This window comes from Galeopterus variegatus, unplaced genomic scaffold (assembly GCF_000696425.1).
Source record: "Galeopterus variegatus unplaced genomic scaffold, G_variegatus-3.0.2 Scaffold83, whole genome shotgun sequence".
Lineage (NCBI taxonomy): Eukaryota > Metazoa > Chordata > Mammalia > Dermoptera > Cynocephalidae > Galeopterus > Galeopterus variegatus.
The window spans coordinates 745,222-771,942 of record NW_007726194.1 but is presented as its reverse complement, the minus strand read 5'-3'; the positions used below and the strand labels follow the sequence as shown (position 1 = coordinate 771,942).

At 44.0% G+C, this 26,721-nt stretch overlaps 1 protein-coding gene across 1 annotated transcript in view; it reads right to left on the bottom strand.

The window, feature by feature from the left end:
* The window catches only part of LPP (LIM domain containing preferred translocation partner in lipoma), a 573,768-nt gene extending 569,505 nt beyond the window's left edge, over positions 1-4,263 (bottom strand). The window contains exon 1 of the mRNA XM_008580078.1: positions 4,202-4,263. The gene's annotated coding sequence lies outside the window, so the exon portion shown is untranslated. The remainder of the gene's footprint in view (positions 1-4,201) is intronic.
* Between the last annotated feature and the right edge of the window lie 22,458 nt (positions 4,264-26,721).

Below are 26,721 nucleotides of genomic sequence, written 5' to 3'. Positions count from 1 at the left end.
GCAACCCTCGGCGCTGCTCCCGCGCCTCGCTCAGCCAGTGAGCGGGAACCGGTCCGTATGTGGGATCCGAACCCTCGGGCGGGAGCGCCGCCGCGCTTCCCAAGCGGTGCGCCATCCAGTGCGCCACCGGGCCGGCCCTCAACACAGCACTTTCTGCAGCAGCATGTTGGTGGGAATGAGCTGGAGACTGAACGACACGTGGAAGGAGAGAGACTTCTTACCTACCCAGCCATATTGTGATATCTGCTACATCCCCCTTTAGAACATGTCCAGCCCCAATGGGCCAAACCGTGGCCAGAGGCCCACTCTGCCAAAAGCCTGGGCTTGTGCCATAAAGCTCCATGGCTCACTGGAAAGTTTTGAGATCAGATCCCCCCTCCAGGAAGCCTTCTCCAAGGTTCCCAATCTTTTCCATTCTCCCAAACCTTCATCTGCATCCTGTAAAATCTGAGGTTATAACTTCCTTCCATTTCCCAAGAACCTAACAAGAGGCCTGAAACACATCTGGTGATTAATAAATGTGTTGCAAACAATACCTTTCTAATGTGTGTTTCTCCCTTATGTGTATGTCTTTCTATAAGATTCAAGGTGAGAGGCTGGGCCTAATGACTTAATACCATGGTATCCTAAAGATCATGAGGTTCACTAACCTCCAGACAACACTGGGATCAGGGCAGAAAATAAGCACATACTCTATGAACCAAGGAAGAGATCTGGCAGCAATCTGCAAAGGACTTTCCATCCATCACATGTCAGTTCCCTTCTCCTGCATAGAAACCCAATGAGGGAGAACCCACAAATTCCTCTGATTTCCTACAGTCGTGCCCAAGGTCATCTCTACTGTACCAGAAACCAAGAAATAGAAGAATATGGAATTGGGAACAAGGAGGCAAAAGAGAGAAAAAGAGAGAGCTCTACTTTTTACTTTCATGGACAACAAACATACCTTCTATAAGACATCCCTGGGTTACGTGAAAAGCCACAGAGTCTCAGGAGGCTGGATGGGTCACTGCTCAGATCCAGCAAGTCTTCTTGTGATTTTTGAAGCAAATAACATAAAAGCAGTAAATGTTGTACAAGCAGATGGTCACACACTCCCAGAACCACCTGACTAATTGTAGAGAGCCAAGATATTCACTTCTGACGGAAGTGACCAACGCTTTGCTTCCGGCGGAAACTAATACCTGATACTTCTGAGGACCAAAGAGGAAATATTAAAACTGAAAGCCCTTGGCTACAGTCAACAATTGTACACTGTTATCAACAGAGGGAAATAACTTCCTTCCTGACTCCCACTGGGCCAGTCATGCCTGGAGCAGAAGGTGTGAGTATCTAATCAAACAAAGCAAGAGCCAAGTCAGCTAGACTGTAGTTTCTGTGGGTCTCTCAAGCACTGATCTTCCTAGGTCTCCAGACCTATCTCCCTCCACCTGCTACTGCCATGGGCAAAAACTAATGTGAAATAATAAGAATACACAATTCTACTTCACCTTTAGCCATCATTATTAAGCAAGGTTCCAGATCTAGCTTCTTTCCAAGACAGAGGACAAGGTAGTGCCCATCCAATCTTGGGGGGATGGGGGTGGAGAGTTGGGAGGAAGGACCTATCATGTATGGAGCACACGTTATAGTTTATAAAACAGGTTAGCATCTATCAACATACTTGCTTTAAACAAACATGAGAGGTAGGACGGGCAATAATTATTGTTACCAATTCTCAAATCCAGAAAATGAGAGGGCAGAAGGATGTTGTTTTTCTAGGTGTGCACATTTAATACTTGGCAGGCCGTCTGTCAGCCCATCCCACAATATTCACTGTCATTTTATGTACCCACACACTTCTTAAGCCATACTGGTTCCAAAAGCCTCTTTCTGTCTAGTCATTTGTTTTATTCTCCTAAAACCATGCAGTTTGGCCTCATCTGTGCTAGAATTCCCATAGCTCCGCAACAGAGTCAGCCAGTACCTGATAGAACACCCTCAGGGAAATGGACAGCCTCAGATGCATTCTTTCTATCCATGAAAATGCATGGTGCAACTTCTATGTGCCAGAGACCCCACAAGGCTGTGGAGACACCCGCATGAATAAGAGATCCCGTCCCTCTTCCTACTGGGTTTTACATTCTCAAAGACCATGATCAGGTGTGTCCCAGCATCTGCTTTCTCCTTCCTTTTGCAATTCTTCGTGGGACATCATTTCTGGTCCTCCCAGCACCTCATGAAGAGTCCAGATGGTTAATGTCCTTTACAGAAGGTGAGGCAAGAACTAAAACCCAGCACTCTAGGGTGGCTCTTACAGGGGTTATGCAGGTGTGCAAGAGGTCCATGGTTGCCCACATGGCTTCTAGTCCTCTCTCCCCCTCCTACCAGCACCCAGATATTCCTTTGAGGGACCACCTCTTCTCCACTGTGTGGCTGCCATGAGGTTTGGGTGGGACTGTCTCCAAATTCAGTTCTAGGAGAGCCCCAGTTCATACGTGCCAACTAGCAGAGTGTCATCCTCTTGGCCTCAGTGACTGCATCAGGAATGCGCAATAGCCCAAACCTATGAGAATATGGCAAACAAGGCTCTCTTTCCTCCACATGGGAAGGAGGATGCCTATAGCATGAGTTGTAGTGGACAGTCATCTCATGACCGCAAGGTAAAACATCTGAGGATAAACCAACACACAAAAGTGGGCACAGCAAGGAGTGTGGCAGAGAAACAGAGCTGCAGTCCTGCTCAAACTGGGCCCAAAGCCCACCTTACCTCGGGATGTGCCCATCCCAGGTATTCTAGGTTTTCAGGATCACCCACCCACTTTGTTGCAGACACTGTTCTCCATTTCATGCAGTCTAAGGCTGCAACAGCGTTTAAAAGACAAAAGCCTCTGTTGGCTCATAATTACCTTACGAACAACAAAACCTCCAAGTCTCTTCCAGCTTGCTTCTGGTAAGGCAATCTCTCCCATTCTGTCATCACACATTTGATTTCTTTTTTGTAATTTAAGTGCAGGGCTTCATATTCGTCACAACTGAATTTTAAACACTGAAAAATCTCAAGAGGTAAAGCAGGAAAAAATTCCCATTTGATGCTTAAACTGTATACGAGAGGAAAAATACTCAAGATCATGCTTGAAATCTTAACAAACTAAAATATTTGAGTCAAAGCAGTGGCTTCCAGCTCTTTGTGAGATGCAGATCAATAGTTGCACAGAAGTCAGCTGTACTAAGATACATTGACTAAGAAGAGTCATAGCAATGAAACACAACCATAAACTCAGTCACGCTTTCAAATGAAGTTAGGTTTTAACAATCATAGCAGCATCTGCTCTGTTTTGAAAAACTATACCACAATCATGGCAAGGCATATTATTTACTCAGGATAAAGCCAATGCCTGGAGCACATATGGATTGGCCCTCAGCACAGAGATGGTAAATCTAGAATCCTAAGCAGAAGCTTTACCCAGAGTTCCCCAGGATCTGCCTCAGATCTCACCATGGCCCAGGGTCCCGCACACCATTGATTCTTTTCACCATCCCCATTTTTTTAGAACATGACGTTCTATTCTACGCACTAAATACAGAAGTGCCCCAAAACACAAGGGAAGGCCCACCTTACCTGGTCACCATTTTCCTGTCAAAGCATGCAACAGGATTCACATTCAGGTCCCAAAGGAGCTCTAGCAGACTCTTAGAACAAAGACTCACACCCTTTGCCTAAGTAAATTTAGCCTCTCCTACCTCAGAGGGTTGTTGTGAAAATAAAGTAAGATTGCAAAAGAAGAAGCACCTTGCACAGGGTAAACAAGAGACACTCAATAATACTGTTTTCTTTCCTGACAAGTGTCCATAACATTGTTCACTGTCATTTTCATCTTGGTCTTTCAATTTCAAGAACACTCCTCTCCATGCCAAAGGAGAAAGAAGGAAACAACACAGTTATTGGCAATCCAAAATCACTGCTACTCCAAATTTTCTTCCAGTTTCTCTGCATGCCACCTTCTAAGAGCTGAGCCCTGTCATTTTATATTATTATATCTTGCTCATTGCCAAAAAAATCAACTCAAGAAAACAAGAAGGTTCGGTTCTTCTCTAGTTCTTCATCCATCCTAGTTACTGGTGTTCATGCTTTAAATGGAAACCACTATTTTTTAATACTCATTAAAACATTCACATTGATTTTAAAAAGGAAAAGTCTTCTTTTTGGAGTAGGACTCACCAATTGAAGAAAAATATCTTCCCGCTGATGACTGCCCAGTAGAACAGTGAAAAAAAGCAGTATACTGGGAATCAGGTGACTGGATTCCGCCTTCTGTCCTGCCTCTGAGCCTCAAGGTTCCCACCTGTGGAAATGGGAGGAAGTTATGCTTATGAACTTCTACGGTTTTACCAGCTTCAGAACTTCCCAGGTTTATGAAGTCTCTGATCCAGGCAATACTGGGAATGATGCCAAGCTTGAAACCCACAACTTCAGTAGCCTACCTCTATACCTCCTAAACCCCCAGTCAGTTCCTGGTACTTTTATTTCACTAAATTATCTCAGAATGATGGGAAAAAGAATGCTAGTACCTCAGTGTTCGTATCTCAGCTCTCCCAGGAAAACAGCATCATCTTAATAATAGAGGCAAAAAAGATCAATTGGTTAGATATGTTTTAGGAAAGAAAAAAATTAACAGATAAATCTGAACTACACCAAATAAAAAGAGAAAAGAAATATGAGTTTGGGGACAGATTTCCAGCCATGGGACCTAGTGACCCTTCTGAACTCTAGTTCCCTTGCCTGAAAAACATGAGCCAGTGAGCAACAGAGAGCTGAGCAATCTTGACACTTCCTCGTAAGTCCTCATTACAAGTTTTATTTCATTAAGAACTATTACTATTTGGCTGAAGATTATACAATATATATTTCAACAGACAAGTATTCCTGGACAGTGGGCTGTTATAAACTTGTCCTCCGAGTATATAGGAGAAATCCACACACCAGAAACACTACCACACCCATTTTCACTGTTGTTATTTTAAATATATATAACCCATCATACAATTGTTTCATGTATATGAGGGTACTTGAAAAAGTTTGTGGAAGAATAGAATTAAAGGATAAAACAAATCTTTCAATGAACTTTTGAAGTACCCTTGTATTAAGTCATTCAGTGTTCAAATGCCCATTCAAACTCAAAGCTTGGAGGGACCTTAAAAATGGCCCAATGGATAGGATGAGAAACTGGGGGCCAGGATAGGGAGGAGACCATTCTAGGAGCCCACCATTAGTGGCAGGCAATCCAGAGCTCGCTCCACTGGATCCAGTTACCATCCACTTTGACAGAGGATACCAAGACTCACTGGGCAGAGGACTTGCCATCAGTCACACAATCAGCTTTGGAACAAAACCAGGTCCTACACACCCATGCCTTTGAACACCTGCTTCAAATCTTTCTTGGTATATTCCAACAACAGAAAGAAATTGAGCAGAGAAAATGGAGTATAATCAAATTGAGCCCAACAAAGCAATGAGTTTCCACAGTACTAGGAGTCTTGAAGGACTTCGGAATTCTCAAAGCCATATCCACTAAAATGAGAGAGAGGCATAAGTTCAAACTTGCTGAGGACAGATTGTTCAGAGGCCAATGTTGGACCTGTAGACAGTGTGATCATACAGAAAACAAAAAGACAGCTACCCACTCTCAAGCCCCATGAAACCAAAGCTTCTCCTTGCAGAGAGAGATATAAATCAGAACAGTTTCTAGAACAGTAGCAAAGGGCATCTGACTTCCCAGATTTCTAAACTTCACTGATAGGAAAAGCTCTGCACCCTTGGCCCTGGGGGAGTCTCACTCCTAGACTCCTCCAGCTTCCCTCCATGTACCAATAAAAGTGGTCTCCGTTTTCCATAGTCAACTTCTCTTTCAAGACTTTTTTTCTTCTTCTTCATAAAGAGAACAAGCAGCTTTACTAAAGAACCGCTTTGAAATGATTGAAGTTCCCATGCAAACAAACCATTAGCAGAGTTCAAATGCAATTTAAATTACCAGTTGTTAAAGTGCTCCTCAATTTCGTGGTAAGTTTCCAAGGAGAATTACATACTATATACTATTTAATTGGTTGTTTTCTATTTTTTAACATCCATTTATCCCCCCACCCACCCTTATATTTCAGTAGTGCCTATAAAAGCTTCCCTTTAAAAAATTATACATTGTTGAATAGATTAAATCTAAAGATTGAAAAGTATCAGAGAAACAGCTGCAGGATTACACAGCTCAGCAGAAATTGATGGTTTTGACACCACAAAACAAGCAGAATTTTAAAATCTTAGGAATCACTAGTAGTCCCCTCATTCTTTACAGATGAAGACACTGAGGCCCTAAAAGGGAAATAATAGATTGGCCTGAAGTCCTCTCCCTGGCCAGTGACAGATTAGAGAGAACCTAGATCACCCATTCCCAGCCGCCTGCCACTTCTTCTACTTGGTTGCCCATAAAGGACAGAAAAAGGTGGTGTAACATAGTCAATGAATTCGATTTTCCACCTGTATTTTTTTAAAAGAAAATATGAAGCCCTCTTCCAATCTATTTACTGCTGACCTCAGAGCGGAGATGAGCAATGGCAAACCTCTCTCCAAAAGAGAAGAAAAGAAGTAAAGGCTGATGAATGAATACTGTCAAAGGAGCTCAAAATGATACATTTCATGGGCAGATTCTTGGCAGGAAAACTCAAGACACATCTAGATTCATTAAACAAGTTACAGAACATCAGAGCCACAAATTTCCACTGCTTTATCGGGCCCTGAGTTAGTGGCTGTCGCTGGAGGGAGAGGATAAAGAATCCACAAAGTAAAAGTGGGTCTTGTCACATCTGTAAATGGAAATGATTTCTAGAAGCCATCATGAGTACAGTTTGAAGTTCAAGGCTTTGATACTGGACTTCTGTCAATGACTTTAACTTCTCCCTAAGCTCAACCTTCCCTATCTGCAAAATGGGGCTGACACCACCTACCCAACAGGGTGTTACATAATCATTCCCTAGGATTCCATATCCAACATGTACAGCACAGAGCCTGCATACAATATGCAGTAATTCACGTTCAGCCCCTTCCGAGGTGTCTATAATTTCTCAAAGCCTATGGTTCTGTGGTTCTAATTTATTTGGACTAAGTAAACGGAGTCTTATTAGCCATGTCTGTTCCCTAAGTTTGTTAGATGCTGTATGTCCCCTCACTGTAAATTCATTTATTTTATCATTCAAAAAATAAAATAAAACACATGCCTGAAAACTTACACATCTAAATATTTTCTTTCAAAAGCAACTTTCTGGAACAGCTATTTTAAAATGGCCTCTAAATTCAGATTTTATAAACACACACTAAAAAATCCCAATTTCATGTCCAATATCTTATTTAAACTCTCCTTCAACCTATGAGAAAGATTTCCCAATTGTACACTGAGGAAACTGAGGATCAAGGAGGTTAGGCACCTGCCCAACATTTTGGGACTAGTAAGTGGTAAAGCCAGGATTTGATCCGAATCTTCAAAAATCAAGCTCTTTGACACAGGTTTTATTAATTTGGAGTAACAATTATAATATGTACAGTTATTCCGCTAAGGGCAGAAACACACCTTAAAAACAAATCCTGTTGTTTTCACATTTCAAGGAGCTTTGGGATAAAAACAATGCCTACATTTTCGAACTAAAAAAAGCATACGTTCATATTAGAAGCAGGTAAATCCTTCCTGTGTTCCACCTTGCTATTATTCTTAAATGAAATAGAAAGCTCAGAGAACTGGCACTAAGCAGACATCTACTGGTATGTGAGAAACAGGCCTGAGAAAGGCCAGCAATGAGCTGACATCAGGCCAATTCAGAAACAGAATTCAAATGGCTGGGCTCATGATCAAACAAATTATGGGTAACCCGAGAATGGCTAAACTCTGGCGCTACTGTTAGCTGACCCGATGTCACATGTCCTGCCTTCAGAAGTGTACAAAAGAGAAGTTTGCTATCACCTCCTGTCCTCGATAAGGCAGTGTGTCCGACTAGTAGGGGAAGGTGCAGAGTCCGACATGCCGTGAGCTCACAGCCTCACTGCGGACACACTGGAACACACAAGATGGCATGAAACACGTGCAAAAGCACATGCAAACAACCACATGCAATGTCCTTTCGAGGGTCTGGAAGTTCTCTGCAGATGACATGACTTCTAAACTAAGCCTGGATGCCCAAGAGGATTTCCATGTATGAGGAGGAGGAAAATAGGTGCAGGGAACACAATGTGCAGAGGTCTTGAGGAGGATGAGTTCAGGGTGTTCTCAGGGAAAGTGAGTAATCTGGTGAGGCCAGCCACAGAGGACATGGAGTGGTGCAGTGACACGTGAGGCCAGAAGGCCGTGCTGCCTCCAGAAGAACATGGAGGACATTGTGTCCCAGGGTAACGTACTTGGACCTTGAAACTCATAGGTGTCACATTTTGAGAAATGATGCAAGAGAAAATTAAATGGCAGGGCTATCCCTTTAAGAAATGAATCCCCTTCTGTAGTCTGCTTCCAAGTATAGTAAGGGTGGGAGTGTCTTAAGGACAGCTTCCTCCAAAGGGACTACTTTTCTGTGGCCCCATCCACAGAGAAGTCAGAAAAGATGGCTCTCAGAGTTGCCTGTAACCCACATCTCTGCTGACTCTTTCCTCTAAGACTGGAACTCTAACTCACAGAAGAGACCCATGGAAGAACCAAGAAAGAAATCAAGTCTCATGTTCCAAGCAGGACTACCTCTCTGCCTTCAGGGAACTGCTAGCACCACCCAACTCGGGACGAGCTGGATAGGCCTCCGGCTCCTGCTTTGAGAGACAGAAAAAGTCTACAGCCTGTCTCCAGCCCATCTTCTGATTCCACCCAAAGCTCCACATCACAGAGCTCCCAGACAGGCCCAGCACCATGTGACTGGTGTCATCAACTAGTAATGAGCCTACACTGATGTCAACAATTAGGTTGTATGGAAGCTTCCTTTTCCTTAAAGGAGACTTTATAGCAGTTTCCATATGTCCAAGTCCTCAAGAATTTGTGATACCCTCCTTGCCCTCAAAGAAGCTTCCCATTTAGGAGGAGACAAAAGACAAAAAGGGAGAAGGCACATGTCACAGAAGCAGAACAGATACCAGTGCAGATCCCTATAACACATTATGACAGGGGGTGATCATTTATACCATTTGACAAATGGGGAAACTCAGGCTCAAGCAGGTTAACGGACAGCTAGGAAGTATCCCAGCCAGGATTCAAATCCAGATCCCATGCTTATACATTTATACTCTATTGTCTCATAGCAGAACAGAAAACAGAGATCCTTTTCAGTGTGGGGGAGTGGACAGTGGGGAGCAGATGGATGGTGATGAGGGAATACTTCCTTCAGAAAGTGGCGTCTATGCAGAAGTTCACAGGTGGACTAAGAGAGGTCCCTGAAGAAGGGAGAGGTCATCTGAGGCTAAAAGAAGAGCAGGAGCTAAAGCATGAAGCTGAGAAAATGCAGGGTATGTGTGGGGACTGGCATGGAGTGTGGCTGATTTAAGGGTGAATGATCAGGAGCATCAAAAAAGTCCACTGTCGGCACGTGTTGGTGTCTGGTTATGATAGGCCTTGGACACCAGGGGCAAGAGTTTTTGCTTAATGCCATTAAATACTAGGAAAATAACAAATGTTGTGAAGCATATTTGTGGCACAGTTTCAGCTTTACAAGGGATTCTGTGCTCCAAGGCTAGGGCCATGCAAATAGCCTTTCAGGACCAGAGCTAGGCTCAGGAATGATGGGCCCTCAGGTCGTTTCAGGTCAATGTATACAGGGAATTGTTCCCTGGCCATGACTTTGGGAGTGAGAAAGTCTACACCTATTTTGTAGATTCTGACCCTCTTGAGAAGAGTCTCTACGACTCATTACATAAATTCCAGGCCCTGGCGAGAGCATAAATACCCCCAGTGAGTGAACACAGCACAGAGATCAGGATGGGAGTTGTGGGATCACAGGAATGGCACTCGACTCTTCGATTCTTCACTCGTTAACTATGGAATCTTGAGCAAGTCACTTCCTTTTAACTAAGGCACAGTGTCCTCATTTGTAAAAATGGAAACAATAATACTTATATACTAGGTTCTTGTGAAAACAATTAACTTGCAAGATTAAATATGAGGACATGCATTTCTCCATACAGGCTGTCTGTCATGTTTCGAAGAGATGCTCCCCTGGAAGCCACCATGTTGTCAGGGGTAGCATAAAAACTGCCCAATCCTCCTGATGAAACGGTCTAAATATGGAGTTGTCAACAATTTTTTTTCTCCTTTTGAAAATTGAGCTGTATTCCCCAAGCAAGTCATTACATCTCTTTGTGCCAAATTGTTTTCATCTTTTAAATGACCCAGTAATCCCACTTTGGGCAATATACATAAGGGAATAATCCAAAAGGAAAAAGAAGGCAATTTGTTCAGAGATGTTATTCATAGTGCTATTTCTAGCTCTTTATATATCCCTCTATTATAGCACTTATCTCACTGTGCTGTAATTATCCGCTCCCCTTTTATACGCCTCCAAATTATCTTTGAATCAATCCCCAGCACCTAGCACAATGCCTGGCATACAGTAAGAACTCAATAAATGTTTGCTGACTAAATGAATGGGCAATATGAAAGAAATTTTAAAAGAAACTCGAATGAGCAAAAACAAAACACTATTTCTAAGAGATGATGCTAAATTGATTTTTTTTTTAACCTGGTAACCATAGACTGCAAACTCTTTGAAAAAGAGTGTGTGAAGAAACCTCAGGAAGGAGTTTTAGATGACTTGGTTCATAATCTCTGAGCATCTCCTGGCTTAGGCAGATTGTATATAAGATTACCATGGGATACCCAGGGGCAGGAGGTCACATGCCAAGGCACTTGGGGCTGGTGGCTAGAGCACAGGGCTTGGTCAGAAATCTTGGATTCTCAGCCTAACTCAGCCACTACCTTGCTATGGAGCACTGACTAACTCACCTAACTTCTCAGAAACTGGTTTCTCCACTGAAAAATGGAGTATTTGCAGGCAAGTCCAGCCCTTTAAAATGAATTACAGAGAGCCAGCAAGGGCCAGCAGGTGTGAATTCAAATGTAAATGAAAGAAGCGTGCTGGGAGGTGCCCTTGGGCCACAGTCCTCAAACCAAGGTGGGACTTGGCAGCCGCAGCTCTTATAGGCTCCCACTGAGCCTTCCAGAACCATCTTACATGGGTGTTGGAGGCTTCTCACCAGGGAGGTGACAGGAAGCAGAAATCTCTGAAGGAACAGACAACACATCAAGGAAAAACAGTATGTTAAATACAGCCCATAAAGTCAACAGCACTCTGAATGCTCCGTGTTCTTGGTGGGAAAGAATGCTTTATAAAAAATACCCAGGGAGAGCAAAGGAAGCTGCACATTCTGCGGGACTTATTTTGGGGCATTTCAACAACTCTCAGCCTGGAAATCAGAGGCAGGAAGCCACTGCCCTCTGTTCCTTGGCCAGAAGCTCAAGCTTAGCAACTGGCAGGGGGGTCGGGGGGGTGGCAGGGGGACACTCCTTTGTCCTGGAATTCTGTAATTGCTCATCTGTGCAACCCCTGCTGCATATATTTTGACTTCCCTCTTGGTCTCCCAAATTCCTGATCATTTAGCTTGACATTTCTCTGAAGGAAATCACACTTGATATCCTATAGACAATCATCTCCAAGCATGTACTGAATATATCTGCTTCTCTCCCTCCCGCCCCACTTCTACGACCCTAGTCAAAGCTACCACCACCTCTCACCAGCACTATGGCAGAATTCTTCTCCTAACCTTGGATCTCCTCTTGCCCCTGCCTTGCAATCCATTTCCTCCCCCATGGGAGTCAGAATGATGTTTATAAGACATAACTCAGACAGTTCCCATCACACCTGGACTCAGGTGTAAAGAAGCTAGGTCTCTAGCTCACTAACACCTACCAGCCCCTGTGCGCTTTCCTCCCGTGCTTCACCCCCTGCAGCCCACCACCTGTGCCACAAACACAAAGGCATTTCCACTTCATGACCTTTGCACTGGCATTTCCACTTCATGACCTTTGCCACAGTGTTCTTCCCCTGACTTTGACATGGCTGGATTCTTGTCATTCAGATCTCAGCTTAAACATTGCCTCCCAGAGCCCTTCCTCTACTCACTCACAGTCACAGTGCCCTTTGTGAGTCCTGTTATTTATGTGTTCTTATTTATGTGTTCATTTCTCATCTTACACCCTCACTAGAGTATAAGATTCAAGGGATCCTTGTTTCATGTGTCTTCTTATTTGCTCTAAACCGAGTGCTGGGATAGTGCCCAGAAGAGTGCAAGGCATGTTCTGTGGGAACTCGATAAAAAATTAATAAAATTGGATGAACACATGCCACAGATGAAGAAATCTGACAGATAACCTAAAGGAAAGCAGTCTGGCACTGTGGCTAATGTCCTGGCTTTGGAGTCAATCAGACATGGATCACTATTGTTGCACTCAGAGCGGGAGGAGATTGGGCAAGTTTTCTCAGTTCCCTGGGCCTTACTTTTCTCATAGATAAAACGGGGAGAGCAGCACCTGCCTTGTGAGAGTGCTGCGAGAATTAGATAAAACACACAGAGTTCTTACTGCACAGTGTAGCACAGACTAAATGCTCTCATCAATAGCAGCCTCGTCTAACAGGTGAATAAAAGGAGGCTCAGAAGGAGCAGCACTGCCCCAACGAAATACCGAGTTAGAAGCAGAGGCTGGTCAGAAAATCACACCGCCGGCCTCTGCCCACTACTCCACAGACCAAAGAGTACCCAAAATACCACATACCACACCGTTTATTTATATATTTCAGAAAGAGTCTGAAGTACCTGATAAAAGATGCTATTGTTCATGATTTTTTTTAAGTGAGAAAATGAGGGAGGGAGAGGGGAAAATAAGGTAAAGGAAAGCAAAAACGGTTATGAAAAATAAGAGCCATATGTCTCACACCATTTCCTAGAGGTGGGCTTCAAATTTGGCCCTGAGCTTCCTGAGAGGCCAATACAAAACAAAGAAAAATACCTGTGTGCTGCCCTCTCGAACACCTACTTTATTGAAATGTCACAGCAGTATGTGAGAAGGTGTCACTATCCAGTTAAGAATCACTCTGGTTTGTCACACTCTTACCAACCAGAATCCACTCTCTGCTTACTCCTGCTCACATGCACTCTGATGTCAAATTGCTCGGGTTCAAATCCCAGCCTCCACCACTGACTGTGTGACTTTGGGCAACTTACTTAACTCCTCGAAACCTTAGGTTGTTCTTCCTCTATAAAATGGAGGTAAAAAAAAATAGTACCTAAATGGATAAACAAAAGGTGGTCTATCCATACCGTGGAAAATCATTTAGCTTTAAAAAGAAGAAATTCTGACACATGCTACAACAAGAATGAACCTTGAGGACATTATGCTAAGTGAAATAAGCCAGTCACAAAAAGACAAATACTGCGTGATTCCACTTAGAAGACAAAAAGAACAGCATGAGGAGAGAATGGGGAGTTGTTGGTTATGGATACAGAATTTCAGTTTCTCAAGGTGAAAAGAGTTCTGGAGACTGATTACACAACAATATGAATGCACTTAACACTACTGAACTATACACTTAAAAACGGTTAATATGGTAAATTTTACGTTACATATATTTCATCAAAATTTAAAATAAAATAGTACCCACTCACAAACAGCTGTAATAGTGACTGAATATTTCAAATAAAGTGTTTAGCCCAGTGCTTAGCACCCAGGAAGCACCAATCATGTCAGTTGTCTTTATTACCAGTACTAGCATTCATATTGGTATTACTAACCCTCACTTCCTAGTGCCCCTGTCCCTCAGCAGACCAGCAGAAAAGCATTCCAAGCCTTCTTTCTTCAAGGCAGGTCAGAGAAGGAGATAGGTTGTATGCAGGTTCCTGGAAGTCCTGTGCAAGTTCCCTCAGACAGCTTAGAAAGCTGCTTCCCCTTCCTTCAACACTGGCCAGCACAAACAGGGGTCTCAGAGCACTTCCTCTGCTCTATTACATCTGCCACCTAATGCCACTGGCCTCCAAGTGCTTCCCCAAAAGACAGCTCTAACCATCTTCCCTGCATTGGAGACGGGGGCCCTCAAGCTGATCAGAAACTGGGCTGACTACAAAGAGTTACTCATTATGGCTGTGTAACATGTGGGCGGTGTCCTCTTGGTCTGTGTCCTCCTTTGGTCACATTAAAGCAGGCTAAAAAAGTGTAGCACGCGAGTGTGCGTGTGTGTGTGTGTGTAAACTCTAGCTAAAATCAGGGCTCACCTCTGAATGGGAATAATACTCCAGAATTCTTACAGCTTTGATACTAGCGGCAGAGGCTTAGATGGAAAGCCCTGCTCAGTTTATTTCAGGGACCGTGCATAATTTGCCCCGCCACTGATGAGATGGAAATAAAGGTCTACACTATTCGATTCTGTCTTTTGGACAAGCTATCATCCCTTTTCAGGAAAGAAAAAGATACAGGCAGCAAAGGAGATCAGAAGGTGGCACTCAACCAATATTCATAAGACCTAAAGAAGAGAAAGGTAAGTAGAAACCAAAGAAGAAAAAAATTAGTAAAATTTTAAAAAACAAATTCAGGCATTTGAGCCCATGTGATATGGAAAGAGGTTTGAACTGGGAGAAGCAGGTTCCAGTCTTCAGTTTCTCACCAACTAGATCAGTAAGTGTGAGCAACTCTGGTATCTTCCAATTTCCTCATCTGCAAAACAGGCATTTTCCTCTGCCTCGCCTGAGGAGGCATCTTAAGTCTAGTGGAAGGAGAATGAACTGAGAGAGAGAAGATTGGGTTCAAATGCTACCTAATCAGGACGTGCCTTCAGGGCAAGTGAGCTATGCTCCCTGGGCTTCCACTGCCCATTATCATGCTGTAAAATGAGACAGATGGACTGAATAATCTCCAAGACTCCTTCCATCTCTGGCAGTCCATTAAATCCACACAGTGTCCCACACTCCAGGTATTTATTCCAGACTGTGGATGCCATGCAAATGTTATATACCAACATTTTACATACTCTTAAGTTAGACCATAAACTGGCTTTTCAAGCTAAAACCACTGCACTCCAAGTGTCCATAAACATCACTTTTGGTTTCTTGCTTTAGCCCTAGCAATCAGACAACGACATTCCCAAATTATCTTTCTATCCGACTCAAGCTAGGCCTCAAGTGGGAGGAAATATCTATCTAATTTTTTAATATACAAATAGAATTTTTCCTCAGGCAGATCCTGTTTCTAAATCTCACTGTGAGAAGTACTCTCCTGGGAAAGCAGCTGTACACACCCCAAATTAAAGCAGCCAGTATTCCCAGCAATGTGTCCCATCACCGTGCAAGCAAGGCGACCCGCTGAGCTGTAAGCCCCACGTCTGCAAGCAGAAATGCCATTTGCTCCGGCAGTGATGTACTCACGCGACGTCAGGCCCCACAGACAGCTGGGCCTCGGCTCTCCCTCACTCCCTCTCACACGCCCTCAGTCCCACCACAGGACACAGAGAGAAGGTGATCCTGAAGGCCAAAGGCAACAGAACTGAGACATTCCCGTCTCAGCTTCCAGAACAAGGGGCAGAGGAATGGAGGGGGACGGATGGGGACGGGGGGGAGGGGACGACTTTGTTTCTGGAAACAAGAATTCAAATCCTGCTTCTCCTAAACCCTGAGTCACCTCCTTCTCTTCCAATAGATCAGTGTGGTGGGTAAACATTTCCAAATATGGAGAAGCAGGCTGGAGGATGTCAGAAAAAATCACCCTTCTCTCCTCTGGCACTTGAAGAATATGCCCCACTTAAGACAGAATTCCTTTACTTGGAGTAAATTATTAACCCGCAAAGAAGTGGTGTCTCAACCCTACATATGCTGTCCTGTTATGGGAAAAAGCCTCCCTTACCTAAACAAGGAAGTTACTGGTTTGAAAGCCTTTAAGTTCACCTCGGGAATGGAACCATCCAGAATGCAACAACATTTATGAAATAAATCTTTTAATTTGAGGCAGGGGAGGGAGGTATTTGGAGGTATGCACCTGAGAAGGTTGCTAAGAATCTAGTCTGCAGTCCCTGTGCTGGTGGATGAGTCCTAAAACAACCCCTCCCCACAGTCCCAAATCCCTCACTCTCGGGCTGGGAGTCCTCCTGGGAACTTTGTCCTGCATGACTTCTTTATGGGGCAGGCACCAGGCTTGAAGGCCCAGAATAAAACTAGACTATCAGGAGAACATTGCTGTTGTTGGTGGGGAGAGGAATGGATTGCCCAGTTTAATTTATAAAATTAATTTCAACTCAATTAAATAAGAGGTGTTTAATGACTAAGTTGGACCAGTGAAGCCAATCAGGAATGAATCTGGTCTCAAGTGACTCCGGACTGAATTAGAGAAGGAAAAAGAAAGAGAAAGATGAAATGCTGGAGAAAATGAAGGTGTGAGAACGGAGAGGTCTGCTCAGAGGAGGAGATCCAAACATATCTTGTCTTCCCAGTGGTTCTATTTCTTAGTTTGATCGTATTCTACTGCTGGTTGTAAGGGCTTTCCGGAGGTCAGATGATACCTCTTTCAGAATGATTGCCCATTTCCTGGCTTTGCGGTCTAACCAAGAGGCTGCTTGTTCTCACCCCCAGGAAGCCTTCAAACTACAAACGGCACTGGTCAGGGAGTGAGGGGACCCAAGCCCTAAGCCCAAATCAGTCACTCACTGACATTTTGGACAAGTCGGTTCTCTCGTAGCTTACATTTTATCATCCACAAATAGGGTAGATTTTCCAAAATCCCACAAAATTGCCCAACTGTGTACTCTAAAAGGAGCTTCTACTTGATCTATCCAAATAGTCAACACACAATTTATTTTGATTACTTGTTTTATATTTTAACAAGCATGCTACAAACAAACATGTCTTATTTATTGCATGTTTAGTAAATGAACACAAATATAAGTGACCATTAAAACAGGTAGGGAGACAGGATCAGAGAACCTTCCACCACATACCAGAACCAGAACTCAGCATACTGCAGTCCCCCAGGGGTCTCAGAGGTAGGTGCAAAGAGGGTAAAGGGACTGTCCTTGTTATGTCAGGAGCTCAGAGTCCCTTCAGCAGAGGAAACAGATACTTCATGAAAAATAGCTGCCTCGGGATGGCCTAGGTACTCTAAAAAACAAGGACCACTGGGTGAGCCACAGAAATAGATATGAAACCTAGAATGAAAGACCAAATTTACCCTCCATTTTGCAAACATTTAGAGATCAGTTTCCAGGTCCACAGAAAGACTCTTCATTTCCTTAATGGTGTACCTCTCTTCCTCTTGGCCACTGAGAACAATGGGCTCTGGGATCTCAGAGGAAGAAAAGGCCAAAAAGACCACTGAGCCCAATGCCAGCCCTGTTTATGGTATCCCTGTGGTCTCCAGTGAGGCAGAGATCATTATCCTCTGCAGCTGCTAATTCCATCTTCCCACCAGAAAGTTCTTCCTTATATGGAAACAAAATCTGGCTCCCTGGACTTCAGCCTCATTCTGCCTCTTAAGACCACATGTCCACCTATGTCTGTCTCACTGATTTGGAATTTTTGCAGGTGAGCATATATATAGAAACAAAGCTATCCAAGGTCTCAGCCCTGAATCGCCCTGGCTGTTCTCCTGATCACATTACACTGATGACTCCTAATGTATTCGTTGCCAACTGGAAATCCATTCTTCTGGGTTTTTCCAATGTGTTACTGCTAAGCAACCCATTCAGCATATGTTATGTACTACTGGCATTGTGGACTCAACAAGACGTACCCTATTACATCCCAATCAGACAGACTTCTCTAGTTTAGTGAGAAACTAAAGAAAGCAGACCTTCAAGACCAGCTCTTCATCCACCTCCACCCCACTGCCCATACCACATTCCAAACTTGCTGGGCAAAGCTTAAGGATGCAGATGCCATTCCCTGCTCTCTAGTTTTGCCAGACTTACAACTGTCTCCAGGATACAAGGCTGTTGCAAGGAACATTAAGAGAGAGAGGTACGTAGAAAAAGAGGGTCTTGAGAATACAATTCTCAGAATGACAAAGCAGCTACAGGCAGGACAGCAGGGTCAATCTGCTAATCACAGGGCTAGGGGCTTGTGATCCCTGAAAACTCCCAGAATCATTTTGGACCTAGGTGTCTTTTTAAAAAGAGGGGGGAAATGTTTTTTTTCTTCCACAATCCTGATGGCATTATTTACATCCGAGGTCCTTGTAGTAAGAACAATGGTGCCTCACATGAGCCGTGTGCTTTACTGTTTATTAAATGCTTTCCCAAATAGTCTCACTTAATCCCTTCTGACAACTACCTCTGGAGGTAGTATTATACCCAATTTAGTGATAGGAAAACTGAAGCTCAGAGAGGTTAAGTGCATTCCCAAGGTCACACCAACAGTAAGTACTAAAAAGAACACTGGTTTAGGAGTTAGACTACTTGAAATTCCAGTTCCAATTCTGCTCCACAGTAACTGTTTGACCTCTGGCTAACTGTTTAACTTTTCTAAACCTCAGCTTCTACACCTGAAAATTACAGACTAAAATAGCCACTCTGCTACCTCTCACAGCAGTTATAAGGATCAAATGAGATAATGAGTAAAAGCCCTCTGGAAAAGAATAAGGCATTATAAAAGTGTAAGGGATTATTGTGTGATTACTTGTAAATGACTGTGCATTCCATTACAAATACAAAAAGCAGTGAGGTCATTTGCAAGACAAAGAAACATTAGACTCTGGGAATTAAAGGAAAATAATTTGATGTTCTACAGGGTTATGTCTATATGCTGCTCACTCCTGCAGTTCAAAGCTCAGCAGCAGCTGTCAGATTTTCAAACTCCAAGTCACATATGTCTACAGGAAGGCTCAAGACAAAATCTTCCTTTTCAAATACAAGCAAATACTGGGCCAAAGGGAGGTAACAGAGACGGACAGTTTGGAAGACCTGCTGAGATTCTCAGTTCTGGAAACGTGACCTGCAATGTTTTCCTTGGAGAAGTTGTTAAAGACAGGCTCCAGTCTTCCTGAAATAAGCCCACAGGAAAATAAATGTATAGCAAGGAGCTATTTACCAGACAGCAATGAGGAAGCTCCCAATGATGAGTTAATCAAGGGCACAAGATATTTCAAGTTGCAGATATCAAAAAGATAGTAATCTCCAACCCACTAAACCTCCCAGCCCAGCTCAGATAGGCTCAACCTGGAATTCTGGCATCCCAGGCAGCAGGCAGCAGACTCACTTACATACCAGAGGTCTTGCTGGAGATCACCTGAGGGCCGGAGGGCACCCAAAGAGCTCTGGGAGCACAGGCAGTGGTCTAGCTTCTTTCAGGCCTCTCCCAACACACTAGTTGTCAGGATTCTCTTCAATTCCTGCAAAGAGCCAATTCATCACTATTATTTATGGAGGGGCCGGATCTTCCCCAGAAATCCATTCCCAATGCTGATGAGCACACAGCTCAATTATGGTTATTTTCTGGTTTGCATTTTATCATTTGCTTCCTTGTGCTGAACATTTGAGAAAGGCTCTAAATTAATTTATTGCATAGATGTGTAAGTACCTACAAAGTGTATGTGCTTAAATCTCCAAGGATGCTACAGCAAAGGGCTGTGAGATGCAAACTTCAATGAACTCACAAGCCTAATGCAAGAAAGAGGCTGACTATACTGAAGGACAGGATGTGGGATCCCTTCCATTGGATGGGTTGGACTTTAGCGCTAAGTATTAAAAGAGGGTGGGACAGGGGGGTGGAGGTGAAGTAGTAAAGGGCACTCAAGGCAAAAGAAAAGATTTGAACCCAGGCAATGAGAAGATATGTCCAGAAAATAGCAAGTTAGAATCAAGCTGAGTGGACGTGTAGGCCACTAGTGATAATGGTGGGCAGATACACAGAGGTAACTCAGGAAGGCAGACTGAAGCCAAACTGTTGTAGATGAGGGTGAATAGATTCTATTTCTAAAAGCAGAGTGGTTTTTTGAGAAGCAATGCTCTGACCACAACATTGATAAGGTTAAAAAAAAAATAGGCTCTTTGGCTTCTCACTGCCAAATAACAACAACAACAACAACTATAATTTAATGAGTTCCAGTGCTAAGTATTATAACTAAGCAGGTTACATACATTATCTCATTGAATGCCAGCAACAACCCTGTGAGCTAGGCAGTCTCACTCCAAATTACAGATGATGAAATGAAGGCTTAAAGAAAAAGTTAAATGCATAAGTACTAGAGATCGTAAGTGCAAGAGGTCAGGACTAACTAATTCAGTGCAAACTCAACTCCTTGCACTTCTAGACTGTACTCCCAATTTCTGTCTTCTTTCCCATCGCCCTGATTCTCCCCATCTCATTTCTATGAGACAAAATCTTCCTCACATAACTAGCATACGTAACATTCATATACAACAGATACAACTATCTCCAAAAATAGTTGACCAAATTACTTGTTTCTGTCTCCCTACCAGGCCCTTGAGACCAGGAAACTTGCCTTTTATCTCAGCACCATGCTCACAACAGACACTCAATAATTGCACGTATTTAGGTAGATATCTTTGAAGGTTGGGCCAGGGAGGTAACACAATTCTGGCTATAATTTCAACTCTTTTCTTCACAGAAACTGAACAAATCTCAGCAAGTTTCCCAGAGGCTAAAGGTGAGACACAGCCAGGTTGACAGATGCAGGGCAAGGACCTGTATGTGGGGCAACCTGAAGGGTCCACAGCTACTCAGAAGATGCAGGACCCTGAATCTCCAGCCGGTGCTCCAAAGGCCTCAGAAGGAGTGGGGCAGATCGAATATTTTCTTGAAAAAAGAAAAAAGCCATGTCCCACCAAGATGGGAATTTGAGTTAAAGGAGGTGCTTCTACCATAGTGCCCCAGAGTTAAGGGAGCTCTGGGCTGCCTCAGACCCCTCATACCTTGTGAGGTATGAAGTGGCTAAATCACTTCATCTCTCTATCTTAGTAAAAGGAGGGGTCAGCACAGATGTCTTCAAAAAACATTTTTTTTTTCCTAGCAGCAGAACTTTTCTTTAAATGATGCTTGGAAGATGTTTAGATTGGAAAGAGGGTGAAGGCAGGTCTCCTCAGGCTGGCTCTAGAGCTCCCCTCCCATCCCCCACTTCTCACCACTCTTTACACCAACCCCACCAGCACCCCAACCCAAGACCACTCCTGGAGGGTCCCAGGCTGAGTGGAGCACAGCTGGAAAACCACCAGCCTTCTGAGCTCTTCCTAGTACCTTCCAGCTCTGTTACCAGTAACTTCTGATTCCAGGTGGTAGATATACCTCCTTAACAAGTAGTTCTACATTTTTGCTATATTGAGACAAGTAATACAGTGTATAGCATAGAAGAAAGAGGTCCCAAATTTAAAATCTTGGATTACAATCTATTTAGGACCTGTTTTCTCTCAAGAAGTTATTTAATCTCTCTAAACCTCAGTTTTCTCACCCGTAAAGTAGTAAATAATATTGTTTATTTACCTTAGAAGGCCTTTATGAGAATTAGCTAATTTAATAAACTAGTTAGCAGATGGCTACAATAAATGCTATATCATGATCACCCCATCTGTAAATGTATCTAAGTCCACAGATGGAATAGCAGGTAGCACTGTGTTCAGGGCAAAGAAGTTGATCAGTAAGTAACAGGGGCCCATTTCTTTCCTTCCTTGCTCTCAGTGACATGTTCAACCTGAACAAACAATATGACAGCAATAACAAGGTATTGGGAGGAACACATTTTGTATCCCAAATTTTCTACAGCTTATCTTTGAAAATCTTACAGTTTGTCTCTGCAATCTTTGAAACTCATGGCCACCTTAGGCTTCCAAGGACAATAACCAGGAGAATGGAGGGTAGAGAAAAGTGGGTTTGAAAAAACACCACTGTAGGTCACTGGCACAGGTGGAAGAGTTAGCCTGGGCATCCCCGCTTTTGGATTCCACATCAACAAGCTGTGCGCCCTGAGAAATCCCAGCTGCTCTCTGAGCCTCAAGTTCCTCATCTGTAAAACAGGAACAAGAACAGTCCCACCTTCCACCTCACCATGACGTTGTACAGAACAAAGGGTTAGCAGGTGTAAAAACTCTTGAAAACATCACAGCCCTTTACCTATACAAAATCTTATTGTTTTTATCATAACCTCAAATAAAAAGTTGAACCACTGCAAAAAATAATTTAGAATGTGCCCCAAACTTGGGAATCACCCATGTTGAGTCCCCTGCTCAAACTGGAAGATTCTCTGTGGCTCACCTGAGTCATGGCCACAGGTTTCCTGCACATCCTGCAGGTACTGCCAGGTTAACACCCATGTCATTGTGACTTTCCCAGCTGACCGCTTACCAGTACTCTGATCCGCACAAAAAATAATGTCCACCTTCCCTCAGGCCAGCATTATGGGCCTCCAGGATGGACCCAACCCATCTTTCTAGTCACATCTCCCATTATGTTGCTGCACGAGTCCCTGCTACCCCCAACTCTTCGCCAACTCCAAGATTTGCCTCATGCTCTTCCCTTGTGCTATGCCTCCAAATCTGAGTGCAAAATCTCTTTCCTGTGCAGTAGGGAAGTAAAGCCCTTGGGAGAGCTCTGTGATTGGGTGTGGTCAGTAGTGTCATCTCTAAAAATGGTCCCATTAATTCCCAGTCCACAAATAGCCACATCATGATAAAAAGAAATATTTCTGTATTTCTTTGTAGTCAACAAAGCTTTCCACATGCCTCACTTTTTTAAATGTTTACTACCAGACACAACCATGATGTCCATTTTACAAATGTTATAGTAACTGGCTGAGTCAGTAGCCACGTGCAAGTCTTTGGCTCCAGAGCCTGTCTGTGCACACAGCCCTCTCTTGCCCATAGCAGGATGCAATTTAAACCCTGCCTTAAAAGGTACAGGCTGGCCCCACAGCCAGCTCACCACATGACCCTGGCAAATCACTTTCCTTCTCTGAGTTGCAGTTTCTTTACCCATAAAATGAGGGTGCCCAAGTCACCCCACACATCTACACACCCCTTTCTCTCCCCCTGAAAGACTTCAGAAATGAAGCCTGAAAGAACTAACAAGGTAACATCTCACATATATATTTGGTCAGTTCCATTCCTGAGCTTCCTCTCCCAACCTTCAAAGACCATCCAGAAATGAGGAAGACAGACTAACCCGAATGTCAAAGAAAAGCCACCACGACTCCACAGCAGAGCTCAGGGAACAGCGTGTGGCAGCCATCACCACGCAGACAAGCAAGCCACTCCCCAAGAACAACCTCAGTCATGGTCACGGCGCATGAACCTTGTCAGCAAATTGCTGGTTTGATTGGCAATTTTTAATATGCTCAAGATGCAAGAGCATCAACGCAAATTACAAGAGATGCTCCCTATGTGGGGCTCCACAAGGGAGGCCCATGGGAGAATGACTCTTCCCTTCTAGATTCCTAGGACATTCGCTTCTCTCCTTAATGTAGGCAGCTATTGCTGCTGCCTGTCCACGGTGCTCTTGTTTGGATGTGGAGACAGTGCCTGCATGGAAGGCCACCATGCCCTCTCTGTGTATTCTCCAAAAGTCTCATGCTGACTCTGGGGCTCTCCCAGGACCACAGGATCCTAGATGCAGCAAAACCCAGGTACCAATTAGTCCAACTGCTGTAAAACACTGCGGAATTAATTCATTCAAAAAGAATTACTGATGTCTACGTGGTGTACAGCAGTAAGACGAGGCCAAGTTTCTGCTCTCAAAGACCCAGCCCCAATATCTTAAGAGGCTTACCAATGGCAACAGAGTCAAAGTCCAAGTGCTTTATCTAACAGCTCAAGTTTCTCCATAACCCAGATTGAACCTTCTATCCCCATCGTAACTACCCGCTTCCCCATTGCCACTCAGCACACATTCTACGCTTTTTCACACTGAACTTTTGATTCACGCTGCCCGCTTTGCTTCACCTGCTACCCCCCACCCCCAACACCAAATATCCCTACACTACACCTCCTCCATTTTCTTGTCTGCCTAATACCTGTGTCTGTCTATATCTAAGACCTTCTCCCTTCCCCCTGTGAAAGAAAGAAAAGTATCTCACTTTGCCATAATGAGCCAAATAGACCTAGAATTCCAAAGGGACATATTTAACAGGTGTAATAAGCTCATCAAATTTACAAACTTGCATATGGTCAATGTAAACTCTAATTCACATAAAATGAAGTATAGTTTCATCATAATTACTGACTCTTTCCTATGAATTCCTGGCTTGGCCTCTTTGTTTTCCAGATTTGCCACTGAATACCTGAGCCCCTCATAGGGGTGCCTGCTGCATGCCTGGCCCATCTACCTCTGAGCAGAGTTACCTTTCGAAACGTCTGTTCCTGTCCTGTTCTCTGTGGCCAAAGGAACCTGTGGCAGATTGTAGTTTCCAACAACAGCCCCAGCAATTTTTCTGGTCCCACATGCTCTTCCAGAACTTTGCCACTCCATCAAGATGTGGAATCTACATCCCCTCCCCTTGAATGTGGGTGAGTTTGGGACTATTCCAATGAATAGAGCATAATGAAGTGATACAGCTTCCACCTGGAACCTGCTAGCTCACTCACTCACTCGCTCACTCGCTCTCTGCCTCTCTGCCTCTCTCTCTTTCTCTGTCTCTCTGCAACCCCTCTCTCTCCTGTCTCTGTCTCCCTGTCTCTCTCCCTCTCTCTGTTTTTCTCCCTCACTCCCTCCCTCTTAAGGCTTGCCCTATGAAGCCTGCCTCATGCTGTAAGAAAGTCCAGGACACATGGAGAGACCACATGTAGATATTCTGACCAACAGTGTGGTAAAGGTCTCAACTGACATGCGAGTGAGTGAGCATTCAGACGCCTCTAGCACACAGCCTCCAAGTCTTCCAGCTGAGGTCCCAGGCACTGTGGAGCAGAAAGAATCCCTCTCCTCTTTGCTCCATCCAAATTCCTGACCCAGAAAGTCCACGAGCATAATAAATGGTTGTTATATGCCCCTAAGTTTGGAGGTAATTTGTTACACAGCAATAAACAACTGGAACAAAGCTCAGCCCTTTCTTTTACCTTCATCTAGTACCATGCAGCCCTAACAGAGTGACGTGCCTTCCTCAATAGACGACCTACAGTTATCATGGATACTGGTTTCTCCAGGGCTGTCAGTGATGGGCAGGAATGGGGTGGGGGTTGGGGGGAGGTAACTGTGACAATAATAGCTCCAGGAGGGAGCACAGTCAATGGGGAAAACAAAGAAATAAACATAAACATGGAACCCAACAGCCCCAGTCTGCTTTGTGTCCAATGAGTAAATGTGAGGAAGCAACACTACCTCTCCAGGCCTCAGTTTTCTCATCTATAAGATGGGCATGAAATAATGCATGACTCTTAAAGGGGTTGTGAACATGAGATGAGAGGATGGGTGAGGGGCACTCCATCCAGCGCCTGCAATCCCAGTTTCTAAAATATATCCACATGTCCCTCAATTAACCCGGGCTTCCATCTGCAAGTATAATTCACATCTGCAGTATAGCATAACGGCCATGTTGCTCTCTCGCCCAGCATTGAACCCAGGCCTCATACATACCAGGTAGTTAGAAAATATTAAGGCCATGTTATATGCCAAGCAAAAAGGTTGGGTCATTTCAAGGTAGTAAGGTACAGTGGTTCAGAGTGTGGTTCCTGGAGCCTCTGCTGGATTCAATTCATCTAACCTCCTTGTGCATTTGTTTCCTTATTTGTAAAACAGGGATAGCAACAGCACCTTCCTCATAGGTTTGTTTAGAAGATTAAGTAAAGCACTATGAATAAAGCAGCTACAACAGTGACTGGCACATAACAATTGCTTGCTGTGTCACCAAGTTTGTAAACCTAAGAGCAGTCTTAGGATACAGGTATATGTTCTACTTTACAAATGAGGAAACTGAGACTCAGAGAGATTATATAACTTGCCAAAGGCCAGACGGTTAATAAGCAAGGCAAGATTCAAATCCCACTCCGTGGCCTTCCACTCAAATCCGGAGCTCTTTGCATCTCAGCATCCTGCTTCCCGATATGCATGCCTAATGGAAAAACATATTTAACTGGAAGGGGAAAAAGCAGCCCAGACATAACGGGGTTGTACCTTGGGAGCTTCTGGACATCACAGGACAACAAGGCCAATGTCATAAGCCCTGCCCTTCAGCACAGTCAGCTCCTGTGGGTAAAATTAGCTCAGCTCTGTTCCAGTGCCGCCTGGAGCCCCAAGGCAAAACTCACCCTGGGCTCAGCACAACCTCACCTGACCCTCACTCTCAGGAAGGATCCCTAATGCACCTCATTAGGGCCTCAGATGACTCATTCTGCTCTTTCCTTTCTCTGGCTGCTGAGGTCACCTCTCTGCTATCCAGAAAGGCAGCTCTGAAAAAGAAGCAAAAATGGAAATGCAAACAACCGTCCTGTATAGGCCTTTCCTCCAGGCAGTTCACAGGCAAGGACCAGAGTACCCACCTGCTTGGGGAACTAAGCACTGCTGAGTTACATAACGCAGCTCAGGAGCAAACAGCAGACACTAGCCCAAATGGACTCTGAGGTTACCCTCCTATTTCACTCTAGTAATGGTGTTATTGACCAGGTGATGGGCCTATTTGATAGCCTGTGTCCTGCAGAACGTAGCACAATGATGATGACCTCTAGGGTCTCTTCTGTACCCTTCCACCCCAGTACCGCTAGGCCTTGGCA